Source organism: Notamacropus eugenii, chromosome 2 (assembly GCF_028372415.1).
Source record: "Notamacropus eugenii isolate mMacEug1 chromosome 2, mMacEug1.pri_v2, whole genome shotgun sequence".
Taxonomy (NCBI): domain Eukaryota; kingdom Metazoa; phylum Chordata; class Mammalia; order Diprotodontia; family Macropodidae; genus Notamacropus; species Notamacropus eugenii.
Genome location: NC_092873.1, coordinates 94,746,012 through 94,759,769, shown reverse-complemented (window position 1 = coordinate 94,759,769; position 13,758 = coordinate 94,746,012). Strand labels below are relative to the sequence as shown.

General features: G+C 42.0%; 2 long non-coding RNA genes across 5 annotated transcripts in view; one reads left to right on the top strand and one right to left on the bottom strand.

Moving 5' to 3' along the window:
- The window catches only part of LOC140526039 (uncharacterized), a 32,309-nt gene extending 18,832 nt beyond the window's left edge, over positions 1 to 13,477 (bottom strand). The window contains exons 1-5 of one of the 4 annotated variants that reach the window (XR_011974213.1): positions 13,166 to 13,473; positions 12,145 to 12,230; positions 11,393 to 11,443; positions 10,121 to 10,208; positions 4,529 to 4,612 (exon numbers count right to left, since the gene is read on the bottom strand). This is a non-coding gene — a long non-coding RNA (uncharacterized lncRNA). Of the gene's footprint in view, positions 1 to 4,528; positions 4,613 to 10,120; positions 10,209 to 11,392; positions 11,444 to 12,144; positions 12,231 to 13,165 lie in introns of those variants that run through there. The other 3 variants (XR_011974215.1, XR_011974214.1, XR_011974216.1) reach the window with 3 other exon arrangements.
- LOC140526041 (uncharacterized) lies at positions 2,169 to 4,450 on the top strand. Its single transcript, XR_011974217.1, has 3 exons — positions 2,169 to 2,938; positions 3,224 to 3,300; positions 3,427 to 4,450. It is a non-coding gene; the product is annotated as an uncharacterized lncRNA (long non-coding RNA).
- Positions 13,478 to 13,758: the final 281 nt, after the last annotated feature.

Sequence of the window (13,758 nt, the reverse complement as noted above, 5' to 3'; positions counted from 1 at the left end):
TCCCCTCTAACAAGGACCTAGGTTGGAATATTCCAGCAAATCTAGATACTCTGTAATCCTTGGGTTTAGGATAAGAATCCTAATTGTAATCCCTAGGTTTTGGGAAGGACACTCTGGGGTCCTTTCTCAGAGTTTTCAATTCATGTTTATTGGTTTTGTTGTTTAAATGCCACCACTATGATTCTCCAATGATCTAGAATTTCTTCCAGGTTGGCATTTAGTTCTGCTGGCACAGAGGTCTAATTAAGTCTCGCCCAGTAGATGGTTTTCAGCCAGTAGACAGATGAGGCCAGCACCAATGAGGGATGACCCTTTCTGAACCTGGCTGTGTTGGTTGTGGGAGGATGGTCAATCAACAATCCATTCCAAGGGCCCTTCCAGCTTTGTAGGACCTGCCTGGGCTGGTGGTCCACTGGCATAGTCCTTGAGAAGAATGCCATAATGAGGCATTGGGCTTGGGTGAAGGAAAACAGTTTCTACAGAAACTTATCTTTTAAAAAAATACATTTTTAATGAAAATTTTCATTTTTTACATCCCCTACATTTTTCATTGTGTTCCTTCCTGGAGTTTGGAAGATCTGAGTTTAAATCTCACCTCAGGCACTTAAAATAGTTGTATGACCCTGGGCAAGTTACTTAACTGCTCTTTGCCTCAGTTTCCTCAATCATAAAATTGGGTTAAAAACAGCATCTACCTCTCATAGTTGTGGTGAAAATGGAATGAAATCACTTTTGTAAAGTACTAAGCCTAGTGCATGATGCACAGAAGGTGCTTAATAAAGGCTTGTCTCCCCCCCCTTCATGTGCCCCCAGCTCTCCCTTATAATAAAGAATAAAAAAAAATTTAAAAAGGAAGAAAGAAAAAAAATTACAAAACTAATGAACATGTCAAAAAAGTCTGATTTTATAAACACTTGTGTTTACCCATAGCGCTCCACTTTGCAGGAGGGGGAATTGGGGGCTGGTATTTCTTCTCACATCTTTTCAAGGCTAATCTTGGCCATTAAAATTTTATAGAGCTCCATTTCAATCATTTTGTTCTTGTTCTTTTAAAAAAAATCCATTTTACTTCATTTACTAAATTTAAATTACTTCATTACTATATTTAAAAAATACTATTTTACTTCAATATACTAAATGCTTGTTGACTTCAACAGCCCTTTATTTAAATGCATAGTTTCAAGTACTGTTAAGCATTGTGGGAAAACAAAGGAGAGACAGCTCCAGACCCCAAGGAACTTACATTCTAATGGAGGAAGGTAAAGCAAAAATAGGGTGACAAAAAGGGGAGTGAGTTAGGGAGAGGGGGAAAAGAAGTTATTTGACTATAATCATGGTGAAGTCCAGAGCCAGGAATGGTTCAAGAGAGGAGTGAAGGAAGGAGCATGGATGACTCTGGAGTTTCCTCACCAGAGGAGGGGATGAAGGATTTCAATTCTTTCCCAACTTTCTTGTTCATGCCCTTTCATAAAATTTCCTGAAGGATCTACCCTGGATGCTGGGAGTCTCCCTTTAGTTCAGGGGTTCTTACTCTATGGATGATAATAAGAATTATAATAATAGGTAACATTTATATAGGTGGTGCAGTGGATACAGTAGTGGTGCTGGAGTTAGGGTGGCTCATCTTTATGAGTTTAAATCCAGCCTCAGATAATGGACTTGAGTCAAAAAGATTTGATTTGGAATCTCACCTCAGACACAGATTAGGTCCGTGATCCCGGGCAAGGTTCTTACTTCTATTTACCTCAGTTTTCTTATCTGTAAAATGGAGATACTAGCTTACTGTGTGAGCTTGAGCAAATAATTTCTCTTCAGAGTCTACTCAGCTAAAAAAATGAACGGGATGGTCTTCTAGCCCTGGCCTTCTATATTCTACATGAGAGAGTGCTGGGCTTGGAATTAGGAAGACCTAGGTTCCAGTCCTATCTCTGACACTGGCTCATCAGATCTTGAACAAACCCCTTAGCCTCTATGAGTCTCAGTTTAGTTGTCTGTAAAACGGAAATGTCAATACCTAAAGCATGTATCTCACAGGGTTATTGTGAGACTTAAATATTGTAATGCATATAAAGTGATTTATGAGAGTTAAAGCAATATGAACATGTCAGTTATTATTCTTGGTCTATGTTCCGTGTTCCAGCTCTTTATGTCCTCAGGTCCCTCCCAGCTCTGACATTCTATAATAATCTATGAGGAGAATGATATGAGAGGACCCAAGGACAAGGTTAAATCCAGTGCTGGCAACGTAATAGCTTCATAGGAAAGAGAACCTCTTGTTCTTCTTAGTAATATATGGTTATCTGACCTGTGTAATCAAGGACTCCCTCTGCCTTTCTTGTCTCAAATCCAAAGTCTGGTTAATCAAAGGCAATTAAAGAATGTTATTTTCTGACCTCAAGTTAACAACAGGCAGAGATAGGGATGGGATTCCACCACTGGATCTGAATGTGCAGCATTCAGGACATTCTGAAGGCAGGATTGCCATGAGATTCTTCTGAGAGGGTCTGTGCCAGGTCAGCCAGTGCCAAAAGGATCTCGGCTGGGGTGATCTAGTTGCTGGCGTGGTAGAAAAGCAGTGTTTCTTTTCTTTTCTTTTGTGGGGGAAAGCAAAGATTTCTTTTTGATCACTGGAAAAAATAGAGGTGGTGTTGAACAGTGGAAAGATGCTGACTCACACACTACCTGGTGTGAACCTAGACAAATCACTTAACCTTGGACTTCAATTTCCTCACTTTTCACATGAGAGGTGACCTCTTGTGTTCCTTCCAGCTTTAATCTATGATCCAATGAAAGACAACCCCAAGGGGCATATTTTGTTCCCTCTCTCTTGCTCCTTTGAAACATCTGAGCAGCTGGCTGGCTCTGTGCCCTGAGTCTGGAGTCAGGGAGACCTGAGTTCAAATGTGATCTCAGATACTTATTAGTTGCATGACCCTGGGTAAGTAACTTAACCGCTATTTGCTTCATTTCTTCATCTATAAAATGGGCATGTTAATAGTGTCTACCTGCCAGGGTTGTTTTTGTGAGGATAAAAATGAGATAATAAATGTAAAAAAAAATCACTGAGTAGGTAAGTTCTAGCTATTATTAATTATTATATCTGTGGTCTGGATGGAGGGCTGGCATCACTACAAAGTAGGAATTAAGGGGTTTCCATAAATCATTTCTATAGTGCTTCACAGCTTTAATGTGATTTATATGCATTATTGCTTTTGTGCTTTAGGACAACCCTGTGAAGTAGGAAGGACAGACTGTATTATTCCCTCTTTGCAAATAAGGAAATCGAGGCCTAAAGAAGGGGTAAGTAAGTAGCAGGGCTGGGATTTGAACCCGGGTACCCTGACTTGGCTTCCTGTGCTCTGATGGGACTTGGAAGAAGCCCTGCTGTCCCTGGCCCTTGGTCTAGCTGCAGCAATTCTGTTTCAGATCCAAGCTGTTTCTCAGAGCAGTTACCACCTTGATGGGCCTCTCTGGGAAGCTCTGGGCCATCCCAAGGAAGAGAGAAACCAAAGACCTTATTTAGGCAGAGACATGAAGTGCTTTGCATTCCATCGGGGGCAGGAGGGGGAACTTCGTGGAGCTGGGAGGAAGCCACAGACACCCAGTCTAGCAGTATGAATAAGAGGACATTATCATTTCCAGCACACAGCTGGGGTGGCGGCTGGCAGCTGTTTCTCCTGCTCTTTTGGAAGGGAGCAGCAGCATCTTCCTGGGACAGCTCACATCTGGAGCCCATTAGGAAGATGCTAGAGCATCCCAGGAGGCACATCTGGAATCCTCAAGGAAAAGCCTGCGTCAGGGCAACTGAGGGGAAGGGGCACATAGGGACAAAGAGGACAGTGTGTGCTGATTCGGCAGGAAGCTGTGGAGATCGCTAGAAAAGACATCTGGGAGCAGGGAGAGAGGCTGCTTTCTCAAGGGTGTTTCCTGAAAACATGTGTCAATCTATCAGTGTATTTAAGTTGAAGTTTAAGACCGTGTATTGAGTTCCTGCTGTGCTTTCAGATCTCTGTGTTGGGTTCCATGGGGAAGAGTAAAGAAAATGTGGCTCCTGCCTTCAAGGAGTTTCTAATCTAATTGGGGAGCCTCCATTAACACACACAAAAACACACATGTCAGGGGGCAGCTAGGTGGTGAAGTGGATTGAGTGCCAGGTCTGGAGTCAGGAAGACTCACCTTCCTGTGTTTAAATCTGGCCTTAGACACTTACTGACTGTGTGACCCTGGGCAAGTCACTTAACCTTGTTTGCTTCAGTTTCCTCATCTGTAAAATGAGCCGGAGAAGGAAATGACAAAACTTCTCTGGTGTCTCTTCCAAGAAACCACAAAATGAGGTCATGAAGAATCAGACACAACTTAACAGCAGAGTCAGATTTAGAGCTGGCAGGCACTCAGCTTTCAACTAGTCCAGTGGTTCTCAAACTTCTGTTCTCAGGACCCCTTTATACTTTCAGAAATGTTTAAAAACTTCAAAGAGCTTTTGTTCATTTGGTTTATCAGTATTCACTGTATTAGGAATTAAAACTAATGAACTTTAAAAAACTATTTATTTGAATATTATGTTTCTTGCCTTCTCAGTGAGTGAGGAAAGGGCTGGAGGGAAGGAGAGTATCTGGAACAGAAAATACAAAATGTTTTGGAAATAAGTAAAATAAATATATAATATATAAGAGATATAGAAATATACAAAATAATAAATAATAATATATAATAAAATAAATAATAAATGAAAAATAAAAATAAGTAAAATGTATTAATTCATAAATTAAAGAACATTCAGAAAAATAAAAATTAACATAACATTTTTGATCAGAATATTTTCCAAAACAAAAAAGTTAGTGAAAAGAGTGGCATTGTTTAACAGATTTCTGCAAATCTCTTTCATGTCTGGCTTTATAGAAGACAGCTGGATCTCCTGCCTTGTGCATTCAATCTGTTATGATATGTTACTTTGGTTGAAGTATATGAAGAAAATCTGGTCTTATAGAGATGTGTAATTTGAAAAGGGAGCATTTGAATAGTAAATGAGGTCTTAGTCTTCTTATGAAGATAATTTTAACTTCTTGGACCCCCTGAAAGGGTTTTCGGGATTTGCAGGGGTCCTCAGACCATCCTTTGAGAATGCCTGCTACTCAAGTCCAACCCGGTTTTTGAACAAATGGAGAAAAAAGGAATCCAACAAAGGTTATAGTGAGTAAGTGAGACAGGCTCCAATCACAGTTCTTGGGAGGCTGAATCCACTGCTCAGCCCATGAAGACACCAGCAAAACTATTGTCTATTATTCAGTTATTTTTGACTCATTGAGAGTCCTTTTGGGGTTTTCTTGGCAAAGATGCTGGAGTGGTTTGCCATTTACTTTTACAGCTCTTTTTTAATGATGAGGAAACTGAGACAAACAGGGTTAAAGTGACTTACCCAGGGTCACACAGCTAGTAAGTGTCTGAGGCCAAATTTAAACTTAGGTCCCCCAAATTCTAGGTCTACTCTGGTGCTCTGTCAACAGTGTCATCTAGCTGCCCTCAAAACTATGAGGCCAACATAAGGAAGTGAATGCATTCCAATCAAGTGCTGAATTCAGTAGCATAGAAGCTAAGCTCCCCTAGAAGATCTGACCAGAAGAGGTCATTGTGGGTCGGAGTGGCCAGAAGAGCCTTAGAGGAGGAGTTGAAACTTAAACAGAGCATTGAAAGATAGGGGCGATTTGGATAAGAAGAAAGGCACATAGGGAGGACATTCTAGGAACAGCTTGGGCAAAGTCAGGGAGGGAGGAAATTTCTGGAACAGTGAGCCTGACTATACTGGCACAAGAGAGTTAGGAAGGAGGAGGAGATAAATTTGAATAAATTTGAATAAACTGGAATTGTCAGCTGCCAGGAGGTTGTGTTACTTCAGTAAGGTAGAAAAAACACTTCTTTTGGAGGCATGTGGGAGACTTGGGTCTATGACTTTCATCATGTTCCCCCAGCCCTTCCATATCTCTCTTTATTTCTCTATCTGTAACCTGCTCCATCTCTCGCTCCGGGTGGTTGTGAGGAAAACACTTTGCAAATCTTAAGACTCTTGGAGAATTCAGCTTTCTGTCCTTTTCATTATTGGATGCCATATACAGAAAAGCCAAGAGTTCACAATATGGCTTCACAGTGCTGATGAGGGACATTAAGGGCTGTCCCATGAAACCACCTCAATTTACGAATAAGGAATTTAAGGCCCAGAAAACTTAATCTCTGTCATTTAACTGACAGGTATAAATGGGAAATTTGGAATTCACACCCAGATACTTTGACCCTAAATTCAAGAGTTCTTTTTATTTTATTTTTTCCAGTCTAATCTGAGATTTCATTGACAAGAGGAAACATCTGGCAAGGAAACTCTTCTTAAAAATACAGATTTTTGCTTGATTTCTTAGAAGTTTTCTGGAGACACTGAGAAGTTAGGTGACTTGTCCAGGGTCACCCAGTCAGTGTGCGTCAGAAACAGAGTTACATGACTTTTATTGTTATTGTTGTTCACTCCCATGGAACTCTTTGCAAACCCATTTGGGGTTTCCTTGGCAAAGATACTGGAATGGTTTGTCATTCTCTTCTCCAGCTCATTTTACAGATGAGGAAACTGAGGCAAATAGGATTAAGTGACTTGCCCAGGGTCACATAGCTAGGAAGTATCTGAGGCTGGATTTGAATTCAGGTCTTCCTGATCTTAGGCTGCATTTTATCCACTACACCATTTACCTGCCCCCAGTTACACAATGCTCTCCCCTAGTTCTCAGACACTCCCCTATCTGGTACTAGTCAGAACAGCATAGCCTGGGGGGCAAAGGGAATGCTTCTTTTATGACACATTTAATGAAAGCTTCTGTGAGAGAACTTCTATGAGATTGTAAAATCCTCCAGGGCAGGGACTATGTTTCACCTTTTTTTTTTGTATCCCTCAGGTCTTTCTGACTCCAAGCCTAGTGCTCTTCCACTGAGTCATCTAATTGCCTCATCTGGCACATAGTAGGCAGTTAATAAATGCTTATTGATTGAAAGATATCAAAGTTCCATGTACACTGAAAGACTGGGGTTAAAATGGAAGGAGATAGTGATGAGGTTACCAACTATCTGTTACCAAGTTATTACCTAATTAGCATATCTGCCAGATAATCCACTACTTTTCCTATATAAGCTTTAGCATCATTCCTATTAAATTGCAAGTTCCTTAAGGAATGCAAGTTCCTTAAGGAGCTTTGCCTGCCATATTGGCTTTACAATAAACCTTTACCAACTTGACTTGAAGAATGGTGGAATCCGTGAATTCATTCCAGGTAACCCTCTCCTGTACTTCAGTCCTTGAGGGGTCCCTGAACCTCTCAAATCACATCAATTGGAAGCAGGCAGACCAATTAAAGATACTATAAATATACAGTTGTACATCCCAAAAGGAACTTAGGAATCATCTAGTTCAGCCCCCTAACTATGGTAGGTAACAGAGTTTAATGGAAAGAGCTTTTGGAATCAGAAGAGTTGGGTTCAAAATCTGGCTAGCAATTAATCTATTAAAAGTGTTTATTAACCACTTACCACTCACCTTGTCAAGGCTAAGCCCTCTACCTGCTTAACTGACCCAATTCCATCCCATCTTTGTCAACAGATTGCTCCATCTATCATTTCCATTCTCACTTATTTTCAGTCTTTTTCTGTTCACCAGCTCATTCCATGTCTTCTCTATCCTGAAAAAAAAAAACAACTCTCACTTGATCCTCCCACCCCTGCTAACCATCATCCTATACTTCTTTTGCCCTTTGTAGCTAAACTCCTCAGGAAGGCCATCTACAAAGGCTGCCTCCACTTTCTCTCCTCTCATTCACTTCTTAACCCTTTACAATTTGGTTTCTGACTTTATCATTACATCAAAACTGGTCTCTCCAAAGTTACTAATGATCTCTAAGTTGCCAAATCCAATGAGCTTTTCTCAAACCTCATTCTCTTGGACTTCTCTGCAGCCTTTCATGCTGTTGATCACTCTCCTTGATACTCTCTTCTCTCTAGGTGTTCATGACATCACTCTCTCCTGGTTCTCCTCCCACCTATCTCACCATTCCTCTGTCTCCTTTGCTATGTTCTCTTTCAGATCTTACTCTCTAACTGTAGGTGTTCCTCCTAGGTTCTGTTTGAGGACCCCTTCTCCCCCATCTCTCCCTCTATCCCTTCCTCTATCACTTGGGGATCTCAACAGCTTCCATGGATTCAGTGACTATTTCTATGTGGCTATTCTCAAATTTCACATTTATAACATCTCTTGAATATGCCCCCTTCTCTCCTCTGACACCACTACCTCCCTAGTACAGACTCTCATCACCTCATGAATGGACTGCTATAATAACCTGTTGGTGGGTCTGCCCAGCTCAAGTGTTCCCCCCATTCAATTCATCCTCCATTCAGTCACCAGAATGATTTCCCTAAAGTGCAGGTCCAATCATGTCACTGCCTCCTCTTACTGCTCTCGTTATCCCTTGGTGAACTCCAGTGGTTTCCTATTGCCTCTAGATTAAATACAAAATGCTCTGCCCTGTTTGGCATTTGAGGCCTTTCATAATCTTCCCACCTTTCCAGTCTTTTTATATCTTATTTCCCAACACATACTCTTCAATTCAGTGACACTGATCTTCTGACTATTCCATGAACAAGACATTCCAACTCTTGGCTCCCATCATTTTTTCTTGCTTTCTCCCAAGTCTGGAATGCTCTCCCTCCTCCACTTCAACCACTAATCTCCCTGGCTTTCTTTAAGTTCCAACTAAAATACCACCTTCCGTAGGAAGCCTTTCCCAACCCCCTTTAATTCCAGCGTCTTCCCTCTGTTAATTATTTCCTGTTTATCCTTAATATAGCTTGCTTTGTCTATTTTTATTTGCATGCGATTTCCTCCATTCAATTGTGAGCTCCATGAGGGCAGGGATTGACTTTTGCCTCTTTTTGTATCCCTGCTGCATAGCACAGTGCCTGGCAAGTAATTGATAGGCAGCTAGATGGTGCATAGACAGAGAACTGGGCCTAGAGTCAGGAAGGCCTACGTTCAAATCTCATTTCAAACACTTTCTAGCTACGTGACCTTGGACAATTCACTCACCTGCTGTCTGTTTCAGTTTCCTCATTTGTACAATGGAGAAAATAATAGCCCCTACCAACCGGGGTTACTGTTGTGAGGATCAAATGAGATAATATTTTTGAAGTGCTTTGTAAATGTTAGATAGTATTTCTGTTCATCAGTCACTATGCTGAGAGATGAGGACACAGTACAAAGAAATCTTGAGTCATTTTACCGGAGTGTGCCTCAGTTTCCTTATCTGGAAAATGATGATAATAATATTTAGAGCACTGGATTTGGAATCAGAGGAACTAGATCTGAATTCTAGCTCTTTCACTTACTATCTGGGCAACCTTAGGCAAATCACTTAGTGTCTCTGGGCCTCAGTTTCTTTGTATGTACAATGAATGGCTCAGACCAGGTGACCTTTATCAGTTCCCTTGGAACTCTAGGCCTATGATCCTATGACTTCTCCTCTTCAGAGGCTAGAGGTAAAGATCAAAAGGACTAATGTGTGTACAGTACTTTGTAAGGAAAACACTGTCATTCATTATTGTTACTTCAAAAGATGTGTAATTTCATTCATGCAGGTCCTCCCTCTAACGACATAACAAATCCCAACACGCACGCACACACACACACACACACACATCATGTCTTAGTAAATGGTTGCATGTGTTGCTGGGTCTCCATCCCTTGGTAGCCAGGGTCCTGGGGTTCAATCCCCATTCACCTCATTAGTCTGGTCCTAGAATGATAAGCTCCTTGTCTGACCCTGGGTCAAGACTAGACATCTTTCTACTGTAGTGCCTGTCAAGACTTGTGCTCCATCAGGACAGCCTTGGAGAACACAGGGTCACCTTAATAGCATGATAAGACATAGGAGGAGGACTTTGGTGGATTATTATGGTTGTTGTTGTTATTAACAATAATCACAAATAATCATAGGGTCTACTTGGTTATTTCTGGCTGGGTGCCTCACCCTTCTCAACTCACACAAAACAAATTAATAAGCCAGAGAACCAATTTACTCGTTTATGAAGTGGGCCATACCTGCTGCTACTCAGACCGCAGTCCTGGTGTCTCCCAGCCAGGCACCTCCTCCCCAGTATCAAGGTGCCTGGGAAATCTGATTAATCCCCTGAAAGTTGAATAATGAGTCTAGAATTAGGGCAAAGGGAGTCAGGTGTCTTAAGGGATCTTTGCAACAAGGCTGATGAGTCACTGTATCTCCTCTATAGGGATACACCTGCCACATAATCAGAATGACTTTCCTGTTCCAGCCAGTAGTTAGAGTCCCCCACCACCCCTAACTGTACCCCCTTCCCTTCAATGGAACAGGAATAGAGACGTATAACCAATACACACACTCTCTTTATTCTCTCTGTTTTGTCTCTTTGCCTCCCTGTTCTCTCTCTGCTCTGTCTCTGTTTTTTCTGTCTCTGCCTCTCTTTGTTTCTGTCTCTCTGTCTCTGCCTCTATCTGTGTCTGTTTCTGTCTGTTTCTGTCTCCCTCTATCTCTGTCTCTTTGTCTCTTCCTATCTGTGCCTATCTCTGTCTCTGTCTGTGTCTTTCTTTTTTTATCTCTCTGTCTCTGTTTCTTTCAGTCTCTATTTCTGTCTCCATCTTCTTCTGTCTCTCTGCCTCTTTGGCTCTCTCTGTCTCTGTCTCTCACTGTCTCTATATCTGTCTGTCTCCGTGTCTGTGTCTATCTCTTTCTGTCTCTGTCTTTCTCTCTGTCTCTCTATCTCTTTCGTTTTGAGACTCAATCTCCTTCTGTTTCCCAGGCCAGAAGTATAGTAACCACTTATCAGTCCATTCCTGATACTGATTTGTTGGTATGTAATCTTTGACATGTTCGGTTTCTCACATTTGAGCTTGTTTACATATCTTTAAGCAGCCTAGTGACCCTCTAATCTTGGGGCCTCGCCATATTTGTACCAGACTTAGTGTGGACACTGAGTCAGCTTAGCTTAGCTGGGACTAGCACTAGGTGTAGCTCAGAAGTCCCAAGATTAATGAATCCCCCAGCTTCAGCCTTCCCCAGTAGCAGGGATTACAGCATGTGCTACTATTGCAGGGTCTCAAAACATTCTCCATCTTCAGCTCTCTTTTATTCTGAACTCCTTGATGACCATTTTGTCTTTACTTGTTGGCACATCATGATGCCATTCACCATCTTCATTTCAGTAGATTCCTTGCAGATTACAGTTCTCCATTCATGACCTTATTTCCTACTGTGGAGCTAGCATGGCATGGTGGAAAAGGACATTAATTCTGGGGTTAGAGAATCTAGGTTCAGACCCTATCTCTGTGTACACCTACCGTGTAACCTTGACCAAGTCCATTAACCATCCTAGGCTTTAGCGTCTTCATCTGTAAAATGAAAGGGTAGGACTAAGTGACCACTGAGGTCCTTTTCCAATTTAAATCTGGGATCTTATGAAGACATGTGATCCTTTTCCTGAGCTGCTGGTGATGTCCTAGAAGGCCCATTGGTCTCTTTGGTGGGGTAATCCCTGATTCCCCCTGAAGGGAGGGTGTCCCTCTGATTTGGATTGGACTAGATCTCTCCAAAGTCCCTTCTAACCCTAAAATTCTGTAATTCTAAGGGAAGTTAGCTAGGGGAAGCAACTAGGTGGGTTGTAGATGGTGTACCATAGATAGACAGATAGCTAGATAGATAGGTAAATAGAGAGATGATAGATAGGTAGATAGATAACAAAGGTAGATAGACAGATGATAGATAGGTAGATAGATTCATAGGTAGATAGACAGATAGATGATAGATTCATAGGTAGATAGATAGATAGATACATAGATAAATGATAGATAAATAGAAGAACATTTATTAAGTGCTTACTATGTACTATGATAATCACAGGTACAGTGCTAAGTGCTGAGGATTCAGATAAAAGCAAATAAGACTTGTAACTTCATGGAAATTGCATTCAAATAGGAAAAAACTACACTCGGGGGAAATTTGCAAAGCAGGAGTGGGGGAGTGCATACATTGGGTCATGGTTTGGAGACGGCTGGGGAAGGAGGTAGAGGCTTGAAAATAGGGGAACACTCACCTGTATGAGCCCAGAGTGGTCTAAGTTTCCAGTAGGGAAGAAGTGAAGATAATGGTCTGAGAGCAAGCAGCATGGTTTGGAGATGCCTGGGCAGTGAGGTGGATGGATGTAAGATAAGGAGAAAGTTTCCTTCATCAGAACCTAGGATAGTTTCTGGGGCAAGACCTTTCCAATTTTCTGGTGGCATGTTAGCCCAGAGAACAGCCAACACAGTTTGGACATAGAGGAACATATACTTTTCCATTCAGTGACACTGGCCCCAGGTCCTTTCCAAGGACAAGGCCTTGTCTTGGCTCCGGGCACTCTCTCTGCTTGTCTCCCAAGTCTAGAAAGCTCTCCCTCTGCTCCAACTCCTGATCTCCCCAGCTTCCTTTAAGTCCCAGCTAACATCTCACCTTCTACAGGAAGCCTTCCTCAACTCCTCTCAGTTGCGGTGCCTTCCCTCTCTTCATCATTCTCTATTTGTCCTGTGCATAGTTTGTTTGTACATGTTTGTGTGCACATTATCTCCTCTATTATCTCCTTAAAGGCAGGGACTGTCTTTTGTTTCTTTTTGCATTCTCAGCATAGCATAGTCCCTGGCACTTAGTAGGCACTTAATACACATTGGTTGATTGATTGAGGGGAAGACCTAAATTCATATTTTGCCTTAGGACACTCATCAGCAATGTGACCTGGGGGAAAAGCCATTTAACCTCTTAGCCTCAGTTTCCTTATTTGCAAAATAGGAATAATAGCTTCTACCACAAGGGACTGAGAGGATCTAGTGAAATCCTGTGTGTAAGTAAAGTGCTTTGCAAGTTTTAAAGCATGATCTAAATGTTAGCTGCTATTATATTTATTAGTTAATCTCCCCAATAAGCTAAGAACTCTTTATCCTTACTTAAACTCTTAAACTCATAGACCTGAATGTCTTGTCCCTCTTCTGCCTTTTCCCCTGGATCATCTCTCTATCACTTGTCCCAGATCTTGGGATGCCTCTGACTTTTGGACCAGTAGCCCTCCTACATTGTCTTCTTACCTAGCTGGCTTTCTCTCTCGTTCCACCTGGCCTCCATCCTTCCGCCAGCTAAGCAAAGGTTACCATCTCTCTTGCATCAGGCTCACCCTGTTCTGCCTCCAAGTGAAGCCATCCCCCTACAGCCTAGATGATTAAAAACCTGCTCTCTGGGTGCCTTCGGGTCTCTCTGGCTTCCTGGCAGAGAAATGCATGGGGTGTAGGGGTGAGGGGGGAGGTGGATGAAGTAATAGCTGACATAAATAACTCCCAGGATGTCCTCTGTTTTCTGCAAGCCTGAAAAATAGATTGTTTTTTGTTTCAATCAAGTCATTTTCTTGTTTAGCTACTGGCGGTCAAGGGAGGCAGTGTTATATAGCAGACTGGGAGTCCAAAAGATCTCAGTTCATCAACAAACATTTCCTAGGCCCCTCCTTTCATGTGCGGGGCATCATGTGAGGTGCTCGGGGATTCAAAGGGAAAACTCATGTCCCAAATGTTCTTCCTCCTCCTCTCCATCTCCTGAGTTCCCCAGCTTCGTTCAAGGCTCAGCTAGAATCCTACCTTCCATAAGAAGCCTTGCCCAATTCCCCCTTGATGCTGAAGTCTTCCCTCTG